Raw genomic sequence first — 15,088 nt, 5'->3', positions numbered from 1 at the left:
CATCACAAGGAGTCGGCACAATGGGACAAGGACATCGCGGCCAGCCACACCCTCACCTAACCCGGACGATGCTGCGCCTCATGGGTCTCCCAATAGTGGCCGGCTGCGTCATAGCCCGGGATCGAACCCGGGTCTGTAGTGACACCTGAGTGCCTTAGATCGCTGTGCCACCCGGGAGGCCCAGCGAACGCCTTATTCTGACATGAGACTGTGAGAGCTAGTTGAACTAGGGACAGAATTTGCTGACCAAAGCTACAGGTTCATTGAGATGCTAGCTAGGAGCTTGGGTTTAGCAGAGTTTATTTGCCTGGAGGCCCTGTAAACTTTTCTCATAAACAAACAGGCAAATGTTGTTTGCAGGCTGTTTTAGCAGCTGTGACCTGATACACACAGCCCAGGGGGTAGACACATTCTTTGTGACCGCTCCTGTCTGAGCCGCTCGAAATGCCGCCACATGAGAAGCAGAGCTATGGAGTGTGTGTGTACATATTATATTATATACACACACTCTCCATAGCTCTGCTTTCTGTGTATGTTGAGTAAGTGAATTCCAGGCATCCAATTACAGTCTAAGCTTGTGTGTGTGTGTGTGTATGTGCGTTGTATGTGTATGTCTATGTGTGTGTTTGTGTTCACTCGGCGACTTCATCTCTCCTTCCCAGGGTATGCACGTTCATTAGTGCACCTGCAGGATGGAGGGATATCAGGGGACAATGGCTCTCCACACAGCCCAGATCTGATATACACAGCTCACATAGCACTGCAGTCACCCCCAGGCCACACACACTAGCATGCACGTACATACAAACACACACACGCGCACGCACACACTTACACTCATATGACTGGCCGACCGGAGAGTCTATCCATCTCCCACGTGCCAAGTGTGTGGGATCAGAGGTCAGAGTTGATCAGTTGAGGTCACGCTGTGATGGGATGACCCTCGTCTTAATCCACTGGATCCTGTCGGTGTTCAGGATAGACCAGACTCAGTTCACATTAGTCAGACACATGCCTGACTAATAATCTCAGGCTACAAACACCCTGAAGATGTCCATCTGCCCCATGCCAATGGTCTCTCTCATAACCACAAACCCATAGTCTTTGCCGGAGCTCCAAAAACATGCCATCATTCTGCAGCTCTCTCTATCCCCCCCTCCCTGTCGCTCTCACTCCCCCTTCTCCCTCTCTCTCCCCCTCTCTTTCTGTCTCTCTATCACTCTCTCTCTCTCTCTCCCTCCCTCCCTCCCTCCCTCCCTCCCTCCCTCCCTCCCTCTCACACTCCTCCTTCTGTCTCATTTCCACTCTAGCTGCTCTCTCTCTGTTTTAATCCAGCAAATTAAACTTGGTGAGCCTTCTGCTTCCCCCCAAATCCTTTCCCGACCACTTCCAGACAAGGGAACATAAAGGGAGGGAGTGGAGGAGAGTTGTGGGAGAGCAGAGGGGAGTGGAGCATACAGTAGGGCCTGAACAGAACAGAGGGACAGACAGGGAGGGAGTGGAGGAGAGTTGTGGGAGAGCAGAGGGGAGTGGAGCATACAGTAGGGCCTGAACAGAACAGAGGGACAGACAGGGAGGGAGTGGAGGAGAGTTGTGGGAGAGCAGAGGGGAGTGGAGCATACAGTAGGGCCTGAACAGAACAGAGGGACAGACAGGGCATTGCCGGGTGGCAGAGCAGAGAGAACACAACTTGGCTCTCATCAGCTCCTGGGCCTGTGAATCGAGGTCTTCACTGGGCTACTCTTACCCCCTGATAACCGGTACACAAGCTATCTCTCCCACTCTCTCCCACCAAGTTATCTCCCACAGCCACACAGAGAACCACACACATACACATATATGGATGAAGGCATTTACACAGGGTTCCTAGACACATTATTACGGATCCAGACACACACACACACTATGTAGACACACACTATATCCAGAAAAACAAACAGAATTGTCTCTCACACACACATTCCTCCACACCACCCCACTTCCCCCGTGCCTACTCCCTTTCCTGTTGACCAAAGGCTCAGTGATACTGTAGCCTACTAATAATCTGTGTGGTTTATTTCCAGCAGACACTAAATCTAAACTAAACTCGTCTCGTCTTTCCATGAGAAACTTAAGGCCTAGTTTAAGCATCACCAGGCCTGGCAATCACTCAAATGAGCTAATAGGACATGACACGCTGATTTTTCAAACACAAAAACAACTTTAGTTGCTAGTAGCAGACTTTTCACTCTTCTACTGCTGAGCCTAAACCGACAGTGATGCTTGTTTATCAAGTTCACAGTAGCCTATATTTAGCGGTCTGACAGCCATCGATGTGAGCAGTTGTGCAGCTATAGTATGTGCTGGTTTGTTACACATAAAAGGGGATATTGGGTATTTTGGGATCTTTGCGGTGTGTGTGTGTGCTCGGTGTGGATAGAATCCCCCTGGTTCAGCCGGTTTCGAGCGGAGACAGGGGTTGGGGAGGTGGGGAGTGTATTACAGGATATTAAAGTGTAATGACGGGGCTGGGAGAGTGCTGGGCCATGGGAAAGTGGTCACAGTGTCTCGCTGCGGCCTAGCGGTGGCCCCACGGCTGGCCCTTGGCCCCCGGGAGCCAGAACCGGGTCACACTGCCACAGATGCTCATTATGGGTCACGGGAGATGGAGGAGGAATGGGCGAGACAAGGGGGAGCCAACCCCCAGAAACCACTTCACCATTTCAACCCCCCCATCCCCCCTTCATTCAGGTACCAACCACCAACCCCTGCCCCCTTGAAAGGACATAGAGCCCTGGTTCTCCAAAAACCACCAATCCATGGAGAGAGAGAGGCCCGTTTCCATGTCGACAGAGCATCCAGACAACACTGAAACCACAGCGCCATGACAATGGGGTGGGGGGAGATGAGGGAGGAGACCGTACCACAGCACCACAGACCATCCCATTGGGCACAGATATCAGTTCAACGTCGAGTTTGATTTACATTTGGTTGAGTTACCAACTAACTTGAATTCAATGTGAAATCAGCAACAAATGTCACCATGTCATTGGATTTAGGTTCAAAGTTGGGTGTAAAAATATGAAATGCCCCCACGTTGATGACTTTTTGCAAACCCAATCAGTTTTCTACGCTGATTGTATCACGTCTCAGGATGTGACCCAGATGCAGACACAGGAGGTCTATAGTTTGGCTCTCCGAATAGGTTGATGGCAAGCAGAGGTTCGTAAATCCAAGGCAGAGTCAATCAGGGACAGAACGGCAGGCTCAGGGTCAGAACAGGCAGAAAGATCAGAACCCCGAATACTAGAAAACAAGAAGTTGAGAACAGGCGAAATGGGAAACACGCTGGTAAGACCTGACAAAACAAAACAAACTGACAAACAGAAAACACAGGTATAAATAGATTGTAGACACCTGGTGAGGGGTGGAGACGATAGGGAGAGAGGGAGAGAGGGAGAGAGACAGAGAGACAGAGAGACAGAGACAGAGAGAGAGAGAGAGAGAGAGAGAGAGAGAGAGAGATGACTGACTCCACAGAGGTGATCTCCTATTTCTCTACATTCCTCTGATTCAACCAAGTAGTCAGCATATTACCAACAGGCCCCTTAATGACTGCTTCCCACTGTGTGTGCGTGTGCGTATGTGTGTGTGCACTTGTGTGTAAGACAGAGGGTGAGCGTGTGCTTGTGTTTGAGTGAGAGAGTTAGTAAACAAAATACGTGTCTGCCTGACAGAGTGCTTGAGTGTGAGTTGAAGTGTTTGTGTGTGCAAGCAGTTTGGGTGTGTTAGCATGTGTTATAGAGCACGTGAGTGTACTGTACGAGCTTCACAAACTCATAGCGGTTCAGTCAAACCTTCCCCGAGTAATGTCTTTGTCTGCAGTAGAGGTCGACCGATTATGATTTTTCAACGCCGATACCAACACCGATTATTGGAGGACCAAAAGCCGATACCGATTAATAGGACGATTTAAAAAAATGTATTTGTAATAATGACAATTACAACAATACTGAACGAGCACTTATTTTAACTTAATATAATACATCAATAAAAATCTATTTAGCCTCAAATTAATAATGAAACATGTTCAATTTGGTTTAAATAATGCAAAAAGAAAGTGTTGGAGAAGAAAGTAAAAGTACAATATGTGCCATGTAAGAAAGCTAACATTTAAGTTCCTTGCTCAGAACATGAGAACATATGAAAGCTGGTGGTTCCTTTTAACATGAGTCTTCAATATTCCCAAGTAAGAAGTTTTAGGTTGTAGTTATTATAGGAATTATAGGACTATTTCTCTCTATACCATTTGTATTTCATATACCTTTGACTATTGGATGTTCTTATAGGCACTATAGTATTGCAAATCGGTGTCCAAAAATACCGATTTCCAATTGTTATGAAAACTTGAAATTGGCCCTAATTAATCGGCCATTCCGATGAATCGGTCGACCTCTAGTCTGCAGTTCATGTCATCAGCTACACAGCAAATATAAGTATTCATTACATGACACTGTACTTCTCAAGCATTCCTCTCTAGTCTCTCTCTCTCTCCCTCACTCTCTCTAGTCTCTCTCTCTCTCTCCCTCACTCTCTCTAGTCTCTCTCTCTCCCTCGCTCTCTCTAGTCTCTCTCTCTCTCTTTCCCTCCCTCGCTCTCTCTAGTCTCTCTCTCTCTCTCCCTCGCTCTCTCTAGTCTCTCTAGTCTCTCTAGTCTCTCTCTCTCTCTCTCTCTCTCTCTCTCTCTCTCTCTCTCTCTCTCTCTCGCTTTCTCTCTCGCTTTCTCTCTCGCTTTCTCTCAATTAAAATGCCAATTTCTAGTTCAATTTAGGGGTTTATTGTCATGGGAAACATATGTTTACATTGCCAAAGCAAGTGAATTAGATAATAAACAAAAAAATAACAAAATACAAAAATGAACATGAAACATTACACTCACAAAAGTTCCAAAAGAATAAAGACATTTCAAATGTCATATTATGTGCCAATAGTTAAAGTACAGAAGGGAAAATAAATAAACATAAATATGGTTTGTATTTACAATGGTCTTTGTTGTTAACTGCCCTTTTCTTGTGGCAACAAGTCACAAATATTGCTGCTGTGATGTAACACTGTGGTATTCTGCATGCAAAGTCAACATTTTGTGAAATCTTTGTTGGTGAGTGGACCCCAGACCTCACAAACATAAAAGGAAATGGGTTCTATAACTGATGTTTTTCCCCCAACACCACTTTCCATCAATTTGTATAGCAAACCCTTATGCCAAATTGAATCGAAAGCTTTTTTTTAAATCAACAAAGCATTAGAATACTTTTTGGTTTGTTTGTTTGTCAATTAGGGTGCGCAGGGTGAATATGTGTTATGTCGTATGGTAATTTGGTAAAAAGACAATTTGACATTTGCTCAGTACAATGTTTTCACTGAGGAAATGTACAAGTCTGCTGTTAATGATAATGATTGCTGTTGACGCATATCCCACGGTAGTTATTGGGGTAGTTATTTTCTCCACTTTTGTGTATTGGGGTGATCAGTCCTTGGGGAAGATGCCAGAGCTAAGGATGATGTTAAAGAGTTTAGCCAATTGGAATGTGTGGTCAGTGTATGTTTTTCTGTTCTTTATTATAGGGCAAAAATTATTGGAGAAGGGGTTTATCCATACATTTCCATTTTGGATAGATTTATTTCACCACAGTCCCTGGGCCTGGAAATGATTGATTTCCCCCTCCAGGATGGAGAAGCTGTCTTCATTAAAGTATGGGGATTCTAGAGGGGGGAAATAAGTAGCACACAGGAGGACATTTTTCTCTGTTGATAAAATTTGCTTTTGAATTTCTAGCCAAATTTAAAATGTTCCTGTTTTGATTAATTTAATAGAATGAGTTAGGTCTGCTCTATATCAAATGAGTCCCTCCCCTGTTTTACTCCTGGTGGTTTTGTGGATGGGACTGCCAGCTCCCTGTAACCTAGAGGGCAACCAGTGTGTCCATCTCCTCTATACCATGTTTCTTGTAGGATGACAATGTCTGTATTTCTGTTTTCATTGGTGAAGTCCAGGCTCCTGCTCTAGTGTAGTGAAGGCTTTGTGTTCCATAAAGTGTCCAATGCTGTTAGTTGTGTTTTCTCTCTCTCTCTCTCTCTCTCTCTCTCTCTCTCTCTCTCTCTCTCTCTCTCTACATGCTCATTCAATGTTTTTTATTGATTTGTACTATTTTCTATATTGTAGAATAATAGCAGAGACATCAAAACTATGAAATAACACATATGGAATCATGTAGTAACCAGAAAATTGTGAGCTGTGAGAAGAGCCACACGCATTCCCTTTCTCTAACGCTTTCAACAGATTTTGTTTCTTGCAATTGCAATTTGCTGTTCACGTGCGTCAGAGATGTATAGCGATGTATATACCATTTTAAATGTGTGCCGAGACAATAGCTTGAGCTGGGCTAATCCTTAAATCTTGTCAACTTTCGCTGAAGGCGAACTGAGTCTACTGAGCTGAGGTTCTGAAAATAATTCAAATTTCCACATCAAGTGAGTGGCCAGCAGTGGTTTCTCCTCTTTCTCTCTCTCTGCCGTTTACCTTCTCCGACTGTGAGAAAGCTGCTTTGAGTGGCTCATACATATTCATGTATGGGAGAGAGCTCCCTGTCCGACAGTCAGTCAAAGAGTTAGGCCTGTCCCCTGCCTGCCCAGAAAAAGGACCACTGCTGGGCACTACTCACACAGGCATAAATCTAAGCCTCCCATGAATGAATTCAAATGCAAATCTCAGCGAGTAGAAACCAGCGAGTAGAAAGGACAATCTTCATTTCGCTGACCCTGAATCTGTGTGCGGTGCTCCCCCACTAACTGACAACTGACAGGAACACCTAATTATCCACAGTGTGTGTGTGTGTGTGTGTGTGTGTGTGTGTGTGTGTGTGTGTGTGTGTGTGTGTGTGTGTGTGTGTGTGTGTGTGTGTGTGTGTGTGTCTCTGTGTGTGTACGTATTTGTACGTGTGAGTGTACGCGTGTGAGTGTGTATTGTGAGTTAGAGAAGCGGAAAAATAACATTTGAATGGAAGTGTTTGATTTCCAGTTGTGTTTATTTCCAATAGAAGTGTATGTGTTGAGATGTAAGATGTAAAGAAACCTTAGTACGTTTTTGTATTGTATAAGTTTGTGTGTGTGTTTGTGTGTGTGTGTGTGTGCGCGTGTGCGCGTGCATGTACATGTATAACTCTACCCATCTCTATTCTCCCGTCTCTGTTCTCAGTCTAAGCACGGACAGAATTGAACCTGAACTGATTGGGAGTAAAAAGCAGTTGCCGGGGGAGGTTCAGTGGAGCAGAAGCAGTTGCCTAGGCAGCAGCGCTGGGTTGCTGTGGGTAAGCCCTGTAGGGAGAGTGTGAGTGCTAAAGCCATTAGGAGGTCTTACCATATGAAAGACAGAGTGGGTGTGGCGGGGTGAAGATGAGCCCCGAGTGGATCTCCCCACTGTCAACCAGCAGGTGCTCCACAAAGGACCCATTCACTACCCCCTCATTGTAAAAGGTAGAGAGAGGGAGAGGGAGGAAGAACAACACGACAACAGTGTAACTCTGCTTCCATTAGGCGGAAGACCTGTGCTCTCCTGGATATGTGATGGAATCCAGGGGCCAGTCTTCCAAGAGCAAAAAGCCTAACACAGAACTCTATTTCTGGGTCAGCTCCCTGTAGCTCTCCATCCTGTCCAGGAGTGAGCATTTATTTCCCCTCGTTAGGAGAGACCTACTGTTTACTATGTGGAAATTAAAAAAGCACACAGAGACTAAAAATAGAGAGCGAGGCAGGAAAGGAAAGTGGTGTGTGTGTTAATGTATTCATGTGAATGTGTGTGTGTTTCTCTCTCTGTGTGTGTGTGTGTGTGTGTGTGTGTGTGTGTGTGTGTGTGTGTGTGTGTGTGTGTGTGTGTGTGTGTGTTTGTGCATGCGTGTGTGTGAGAGTGAAAGGCCCATAGCCACAGGTATGGTTGCAGAGATACAGTAGTAAAAGCCCGCCAGTGTTTCCTGTCCTAGCAGGGATAATGACTAATGACTGGGATTTACTGGTCCTGCATTGGGATGGCTCCAATTAGCAATAGAACAGTCCTAGAAGAGGCCAGGGTGTGTGTCTGTCTGTCTCTCGGGTCTCCCGGGCTCTCTGTTTGTGTGTCTGTCTGTCTGTGAGTGTATATGTCTGTCTGTCTATCTGGTCTGAGAAGTTAGACAGCCAGTTCTGTGCTGGGACAGAAACAGAATAGGATGGGCAATGCTGTGTCAGGTATAGGCGATTGACAAACCTAACACATTGGTAAATCAAAGGACACCTGCTCCGCGAACATCTCATTCCAAAATCAGGGGCATTATTATGGAGTTGGTCCCCCATTTGCAGCTATAACAGCCTCCACTCTTCTGGGAAGGCTTTCCATTAGATGTTGGAACATTGCTGTGGGGACATACTTCCATTCAGCCACAAGAGTTTTAGTGGGGTTGGGCACTGATGTTGGGCGATTAGGCCCGGCTCGCAGTTGGCGTTCCAATTCATCCCAAAGGTGTTCGATGGGGTTGAGGTCAGGGATCTATGCAAGCCAGTCCTGTTCTTCCACACTGATCTCGACAAACCATTTCTGTATGGACCTCGCTTTGTGTACGGGGCATTGTCATGGTGAAACAGGAAATGGTCTTCCCAAACTGTTGCCACAAAGTTGGAAGCACAGCATCGTCAAGCATGTCATTGTATGCTGTAGCGTTTTAGATTTGCCTTCACTGGAACTAAGCCCGAACCATGAAAAACAGCCAGAGAACATTATTCCTCCTCCATCAAACTTTATAGTTGACACTATGCATTTGGACAGGTAGCATTCTCCTGGCATCCTTCAAACCCAGATTCGTCTGTCGGACTGCCAGATGGTGAAGCATGATTCATCACTCTGGAGAATGTGTTTCCACTGCTCCAGAGTACAATGGCGGCGAGCTTTTCACCACTCCAGCCGACGCTTGGCATTGCGCATGGTGATCTTAGGCTTGTATGCGGCTGCTCAGCCACAGAAACCGACATCATAAAGCTCCCAAAGAACAGTTATTGTGCTGATGTTGCTTCCAGAGGCAGTTTGGAACTCAGTAGTGAGTGTGGCATCTGAGGAAAAGACTATTTAAAAAAAAAGTTGAATAATAGTGAATACATCAAAAATATGAAGTAACCAAAAAGTGTGAAAAACAATGAAAATATTTTTGGGATTTTAGAATCAAAGTAGCCACCCTTTGCCTTGATGACAGCTTTGCACACGCTTCGTATTCTCTCAACCAGCTTCATCTGGAATGTCTTGAAGGAGTTTCCACATATGCTGAGCACTTGTCATCCCAAACCATCTCAATTGGTTTGAGGTCGGGTGATTGTAGAGGCCAGGTCATCTGATGCAGCACTCCATCTTCTTGGAGCAGAATGCTCTGGTAGCCATGCTGGTTAAGTGTGCCTTGAATTCTAAATAAATCACAGACAGTGTCACCAGCAAAGCACCCCACACCATCACACCTCCTCATTCATGCTTCACAGTGGGAACCACACATGCGGAGATGATCCATTCACCTACTCTGAGCCTCACAAAGACACAGTGGTTGGAACCAAAAATCTCAAATTTGGACTCATCAGACCAAAGGACAGATTTCCACCTGTCAAATGTCCATTGCTCATGTTTCTTGGCCCAAGCAAGTCTCTTCTTATTATTGGTGTCCTTCAGTAGTGGTTTCTTTGCAGCAATTCGACCATGATTCACACAGTCTCCTCTGAATAGTTGATGTTGAGATGTGTCTGTTACTTTTATTTGGGCTGTAATTTCTGAGGCCGGTAACTCTGATGAACTTATCCTCTGCAGCAGAGGTAACTCTGGGTCTTCCTTTCCTGTGGTGGTCCTCATGAGAGACAGTTTCATCATAGCGCTTGATCGTTTTTGTAACTGCACATGAAGAAACTGTCAAAGTTCTTGAAAAGTTCGGGATTGACTGACCTTCATGTCTTAACGTAATGATAGACTATCTTTCTCTTTGCTTATTTCAGCTGTTCTTGCCATAATATGGACTTGGTCTTTTACCCAATAGGGCTAAGAAGGAAAGAAATTCCACAAATTAACTTTTTGCAAGGCATACCTGTTAATTGAAATGCATTCCAGGTGACTACCTCATGACGCTGGTTGAGAGAATGCCAAGAGTGTGCAAAGCTGTCATCAAGGCAAAGGGTGGCTACTTTGAAGAATCTGAAATATAACATTTTGATTTGACCAACACTTTTTTGTTTTTTGGTTACTAAATGATTCCATATGTGTTATTTCATAGTTTTGATGTATTCACTATTATTCTACAATGTAGAAAATAGGAAAAATAAAGAAAAACCCTTGAATGAGTAGTTCAAAGTCCAAACTTTTGACTGGTACTGTACTTTTGTGTACATATATAGTTTGTGTTTTTTTCAAGTTGTATATTTACTGTCTTTTATGTATTGCCTTGGAATCAACTCCAATTCCAATGTTAGTCCATTATAGTTTGTTAAATGGCAAACAGAAACTAAATAACAAAATGCATATTTACTAAATAAGTTAACTTGAACCCATTTGCCGTCCACATTGTTCTTAGTAAATGCATGGCTTCAATAGCATTCACACTGATATAGAGGCTAGTCTTAAAGTAAATGGCTGAGCATGGACATACCAAACATTCAATAAGTCAATAAGCAAGATTCCATTTATTATTGATAAGGCTTAAAAAGGCTTGGAAAGAGAACGAATAATTTGAATCAAATTCTAAACAAAATGAAACAACATCTTGTTTTAAATAGGCTATGTGTCACGCCCTGACCTTGGAGATCCTTTTTATGTCTCTATTCTGGTTTGGTCAGGGCGTGAGTTGGGGTGGGCATTCTATGTTTTGTGTCTCTATGATTTTCTATCCCTATGTTTTGGCCGGGTATGGTTCTCAATCAGGGACAGCTGTCTATCGTTGTCTCTGATTGGGAACCATACTTAGGTAGCCTTTTTTCCCACCTGTCTTGGTGGGAAGTTGACTTTCTTTATGGCACTTTGCCTTTGAGCTTCACGGTTTGTTTTTGTATTGTTTATTGTTTTGTCGGCGTCATTTTGATCATTAAAAGATCATGTACGCTCACCACGCTGCACCGTGGTCCTCTCCTTCAAACAGCCGTGACACTGTCACACTTACAGGCACCATCATTTCTCCCCGTGGACATATAATATTAAAACAACGCAGACTATGGAGGGTTTTACTGCACATCCAAACTTCTCCCAGTAGTTGGATAAAGATCCAGTATAAAGAGAAAAGGAGAATGTCCACCATTATACTGCTCCCAAATTGGTCTACGTTTTAGGAACATAATAGGAACCATCTTACAGATCACATCGCATTCACACATCTCCAGAAGTTGCATTGCAAGCGCGCCAAAAAGAACTCTGTAACCATAAAACCAGGAAGGTGAATCATTCCAATAAGTTCGGTTGGAATAAAATGTTAGGGAAAACAAGCTGTTTAAAAAAAAAAATCAACAACAATAAATAAATGTAAAATGTAATATCATAAAATCGCTAGGCCTACGGGACGGCTAGGGTTGTGAACATATACAGGTTACAGGTAACTTCTGAATACAAGGTTGACTGGGATTCACCGAGGTTCTTATCTCTCGTATTATGATGGGCATGGACACACACCCTACATCATGGAGTTGTTTTTTTTACACACGTCCAAAAAGGGACCTGCATTGCTCAAATGTGGGTCTGCCAACAATGCAGAGATACAAATGGAATGTCAGCTCACTGTTTTACTCCTCTCAAACTTTACATTTGAATTATTTCCAAGCGGTCCCAGGAGCCAAACCCTTATCGACAATCTTGAATACTTTGCGATTGCATTGGGAAGACAAATAAAAAACTTAATTGATTGGAGGGGAGGCTATGCTTGTTTTTTTTATCAAATAAAAATAAATGTCTAAATACAAAGTAAACAGGCACCAAAAGCACATTAGGCTACTCTTGTTCCATCACAATTTGTGATATCCAATTGGTAGTTACAGTCTTGTCCCGTCGCTGCAACTCCCGTACTGACTCGGGAGAGGTGAAGGTCGAGAGCCATGCGTCCTCTGAAATGTGACCCTGCCAAGCCGCACTGTGTTAACCCAGTGCACATCCAACCCGGAAGCCAGCCGCATCAATGTGTTGGAGGAAACACCGTACAACTGGCGACCGTGTCAGCATGCATGCGTCCGGCCCGCCACAGGAGCCGCTAGAGGGTGATTTGACACGGGCATCCCGGCGGGCCAAACCCTCCCCTAACCCGGACGAAGCTGCGCCAATTGTGCGTTGCCTCATGGGTCTCCCGGTCGCGGTCGGCTGCAACAGACCCCAGGATCAAACCCGGATCTGTGGTGACGCCTCAAGCACTGCAGTGCCTTAGACCGCTTCGCCACTCGGGAGGCCGGATCATGTTTTTAAAGTACATACCTCAAATATTTACACCCAGCGCCAGTGAGCTGATATAAGACAGGTAAATTGCTGGACCTAGTGTTAGGGCTGGAAAATGCCAGTGTGCCAGTTTTACCATGACAAAATTGCAAACTATCTTGCGCTTGACACGACCGCAGCCTCAACGCCAGCTCAGAATAGTGATTGACATTTAAACGCTGCATATGTCAGCTCAATCTGAAACGTTCTTTCCATTTCAATAGCGCTAAAACGCGGATCTTCAGCGCTATTGATTGAATCGAACCCTGGGCGTGTGGGAGTGAGGGAGCTTTTGTACCCTGTGTGGGAGTGAGGGTGTCAGGAAGTTACAGTGTGTGGGAGTGAGGGAGCTGCGGGGTGTGTATGATTGAGGATGTAGCCGTGAGAGGTTACATGAATGGCTTTGGAGGAAAGGTGGATATGAGAGACCAGTAACTTTAGGGGAAGGAACAATCAGTTAGCTATCTGGCTGCCACAAAAAAAAAAAAAGAAACAATTTCAGAGAAACAAAAAAAAAAGTTCAATTGCGCAAACTGGACAGAACAATGAATTAAGAGTCGACGAACAAGCCAGTAAATGAGCTAAATAGGAGCTAATGTTATGTTGCTGTTGTGGTGTTTGTTGTTGTTGCTGTTGTAATGTGAGTTGGAGCAGGACAGAGACAGTGGACAGTATCACACAGTGTTGGCATTGATCAGCAGCAGACTGTATGCTAGGAGTGCCAGTCACACAGTCAAGGGGGCTATCTACAGAACCAATGCCCAGAGGGCTGACTACTACTAACCGGGAACCAGAGACCTGCTCCACTCCCCTGGGAGCCCAGAAGGCCTCTGTCCAGCCACACACACACACACATATGCATGCGTGCGCACACACACATACAGCGGCCGTGCCATGGTGATTAGTCACAGGGTTTCATTCCCTCCCTGTTTTTAAAAAATCAATTAACACTCAGAACGTGGGAAAGAGAGGCAGAGAAAATGCAGGGGATTAAAAAAAGAGACTGACGGCAACACATGTTCCCCAACTCCTTCCTCTCCCTGTCTCTGCTCTGTCTCTCCCGCTCTTTCTCTCCTTTACTGTCACTTACCATTTCCTCTTTCTTTTCCCTATCCCTTTGTCCACTTCTCTTTTTCTCTCTAGGCTTGGCATACTGGGTGATATTGGACTTGGCAAACAACCTGTAGTACTGCACCCAAATTAGTCAAACAAGTCCTCTACATTTACAGACCTTGACACAATTTACGACGAAGCCTGTACAGTAGGACAACCCTGAAACCTGTTGAGACCAGTCCAGAAATCCAGAGCACTCTAACATATGTTTTTAACCCTTAAGACCCTACACACAATCCAGGGGAAACAGTTAAGGACCATTAACAAAACCCAAAAACTCTCTGTGTTTATATTGAAAATATCCCAGGTTCTCCCTGAGTAGGGCTGTGGTCGGGTTGAGTCTGGGAGTGGAATGTGATTGGAGCTTTGTGGTTACTCTTCGTCGGTTTTGGTTCTCAGAGGCCCCACACGAGGGCCAGGTGTCCCCATAAGCCCTCCTAAACTGTGGAGAGTGGAGCTAATTTGACCCAAAGAGGCCTCATAGGCACCAATAGGAGGGCGAGCTCAGATCTTTGGAGCGATTGACATCCCAATAACAAGACCAGTGGCCACGTCAAAGATCTACATTTCTCCTTCCTTGTTTTTGTCCTCCCTTGTCCTCTCTCCTTACTTCACCTTTCCTACTGTTATTTACCCCTTCACTTCTGTTGTCTTTACCCCTCCTTCTCTTCTCTTCTCTTCTCTTCTCTTCTCTTCTCTTCTCTTCTCTTCTCTTCTCTTCTCTTCTCTTCTCTTCTCTTCTCTTCTCTTCTCTTCTCTTCTCCTCTCCTCTCCTCTCCTCTCCTCTCCTCTCCTCTTCTCCTCTCTTCTTGCAGTTGAAATTCTTTTCCCGTTAGAAATAGACTTAAAAGAGGGTCTGACCTTTGTTTAGACATGTCGGTAGAATGGATAAGGCTAATGCAGAGGACTTTGGTTTCACTGAGACTGGGACATGGAAGCTCACGCATACCAATTCTGCCTGAACTTTTCCTAAAGTGATTATTTATGCTAGGCCAAGCTTGGCTGGGCTGATCGGGATTACTCTAATGAAAATGCAGTAGGGAGCCCACAAGCACGCACACACACGCACGCACACGCACGCACACAGTGTCGATTTGTGCTAATCTGCTCAGCATTGCCATGGAGACTGTCATCAAATCACTAAGGCTGGCATCGAGGGGGAGGCTGGGCAGTAGACCATTAAAGTAGGGTAGTGTGTGTGTGTGTGTGTGTGTGTGTGTGTGTGTGTGTGTGTGTGTGTGTGTGTGAGTGTGTGTGTGTGTGTGTGTGTGTGTGTGTGTGTGTGTGTGTGTGTGTGTGTGTGTGTGTGTGTGTGTGTGTGTGTGTGTGTGTGTGTGTGTGTGTGCCATTAGAGGCAAGAGGCTGGACTGCAAAGAGTTTGCTCAAGCTTTCATTAGTGCTGGGAACACTTTTGTTTTGTTCTATACAGATGCTCAGGAATGTACCTAGAAAAACACACAAACATACACCCTGTGTACACACACACTGACTGAAGAAC

This window comes from Oncorhynchus nerka, linkage group LG10, assembly GCF_034236695.1.
Source record: "Oncorhynchus nerka isolate Pitt River linkage group LG10, Oner_Uvic_2.0, whole genome shotgun sequence".
Lineage (NCBI taxonomy): Eukaryota > Metazoa > Chordata > Actinopteri > Salmoniformes > Salmonidae > Oncorhynchus > Oncorhynchus nerka.
The sequence above is the reverse complement of the archived record's forward strand: the minus strand, read 5'-3'. Positions refer to the sequence as shown.